Consider the following 2,448-nt stretch of genomic DNA (forward strand, 5'->3'; position numbering starts at 1 on the left):
AATGGGAATAAAGGGTTGTATTTACGAGGAAATGAGAATGAATAAATCATCCCTGGTTTTCCAAAGAGAGACCATATTAAACTTACATACAGGGTCTCACTAAATTACCCATGCTGGCCTTGAACTTGTGAACCTGTCTCAACCTCCCAAGTAACTGGGATTACAGGCTCTCCCAGCTCTGATTGACCTTCAGTTACAGGTAGTGGAAGCAGAGCATAACCAGATCTGAGAATAGCAAAGCAACTCATTTCTTTCAGAGCATTCACATTGATGTCCTATTTTCAAACTATGAAGACTGCATCCCCCTGCCTCAGTACCAGCAGTTTCTCTGTTCTGTGATCAATGTGATTCACAGGAGCTTCTTAAGTGACAAATGAAATGAGCCCAGGGTGTGGAAAATATGATTTCTATATTGGTTTGGGATTGGCTATGACCTCCAGCATTTTCATAGGAGGGAGTTTCATTTTGAAAAAAAAAAAAAGGCCTTCTGCGACTTGCCAGAAAAGGCTCCATGAGACCAGGTCAAGGTGGCCATGCATATCTTAAAGAATGGTTGTGGTGGGCTGGACTACTGTCAATGGGGGCAGGCGAGGTGGCCAACTTTGCTGCATATGCCTTTGCACCAGCCACACTAGTGACGCCACTGGGAGCTCTCAGCGTCCTCATAAGTGCCATTCTGTCTTCATACTTTCTAAATGAAAGACTTAATCTTCATGGGAAAATTGGATGTTTGCTAAGCATTCTAGGGTCTACAGTTATGGTCATCCATGCTCCAAAGGAAGAGGAGATTGAGACCTTAAATGAAATGTCACACAAGTAAGGTGATCCAGGTTTTGTGGTATTTGCAACACTTGTGGTCATTGTGTCCTTGATATTAATCTTTGTGGTGGGACCTCGCCACGGACAAATATTCTTGTATACATAACAATCTGCTCTGTGATTGGAGCATTTTCAGTCTCCTGTGTGAAGGGCTTGGGCATTACCATCAAAGAACTGTTGGCTGGAAAGCCTGTGCTGCGGCATCCCCTGGCCTGAATTCTGCTGCTAAGCCTCGTAGTCTGTGTGAGCACACAGATCAATTACCTAAACCGGGCCCTGGACATATTCAACACTTCCATCGTGACACCAATATATTACGTTTCTTTACAACCTCAGTTTTAACTTGTTCAGCTATTCTTTTTAAGGAGTGGCAAGATATGCCTGCTGATGATATCATTGGGACTGTGAGTGGCTTCTTCACAATCATTGTGGGGATATTCTTGTTGCATGCCTTTAAAGACGTCAGCTTTAGTCTAGCAAGTCTGCCTGTGTCTTTTCAAAAAGATGATAAAGCAATGAATGGCAATCTCTCTACTATGTATGAAGTTCTTAATAATAACGAAGAAAGCTTATCCTGTGGAATTGTACAACACACTGGTGAGAATATCTCCTGGAGAAATGGAAATCTGACGGCTTTTTAAAAAGAAAGACGTGTTTTAAAGGTTAATTCATAATTATGTTATAAAGTGATTTTGAATATCAAAAATATAAAAAAAAGAAAAGAAAAGGAAAATCAAGTACAAGAGGCTTATAGGACTCCAAACACACAAAATTACAACAGACTCACACCAAGGTACATTATAATGAAAATACCTAACATACAAAATAAAGACAGTATTTTAAAGGCTACGAGAGAAAAGAATCAAATTACATTCAGGGGGAAACCAATACGGATATCAACAGATTTTTCAATCCAGACTCTAAAAGCTAGAAGGGCCTGGAACAACATTTTTCAAGCTCTGAAAGAAAATGGATGCTAACCAAGAAACTTAAACCCAGCAAAACTTACCTTCAGATTTGATGAAGAAATAAAATCCTTCCATGATAAACAAAAGCTAAAAGAATTCACAAAAAGAAAGCTGGCATTACAGAACATTCTCAGCAAAATATTCCATGAGGAAGAAATGGAAAACAATGACGTAAATCAGCAAAGGGTGGAACTACCCTAAAGAAACAACCTAATAAAGGAGAAATCAAGTTGTATAAAAAAAAAAAATGAGCCAAATGACCAGGAATACAAATCATATCTCAATAATAACCATGAATGTTAATGGCCTGAACTCATCAATCAAAAGACATAGACTGGCAGATTGGATTAAAAAGAAAGATCCAACAATTTGCTGCCTGCAAGAGACTCATCTCATAGAAAGAGATTCCCACAGACTAAAGGTGAAAGGATGGGGAAAAACATACCATGCACATGGACACAGCAAAAAAGCCAGAGTATCCATCCTAACATCAGATAATGTGGACTTCAAGCCAAAATTAGTCAGAAGAGATAAAGAAGGACATTTCATACTGCTTAAGGGAACAATAAATCAGCAAGACATAACAATCATAAACATCTATGCCCCAACATACATACAGTGACTCATCCATATATGTCAAACAAATCCTTCTCAATGCCAG

The 2,448-nt window shown here is 39.1% G+C and overlaps 1 pseudogene; it reads left to right on the top strand.

Annotated features, from left to right (window-relative positions):
- The first annotated feature begins 378 nt into the window (after nt 1-378).
- On the top strand, nt 379-1,460 carry LOC124960309 (magnesium transporter NIPA2-like; annotated as a pseudogene).
- Nucleotides 1,461-2,448: the final 988 nt, after the last annotated feature.

The sequence above is a fragment of the Sciurus carolinensis genome, chromosome 11 (assembly GCF_902686445.1).
Source record: "Sciurus carolinensis chromosome 11, mSciCar1.2, whole genome shotgun sequence".
Taxonomy (NCBI): domain Eukaryota; kingdom Metazoa; phylum Chordata; class Mammalia; order Rodentia; family Sciuridae; genus Sciurus; species Sciurus carolinensis.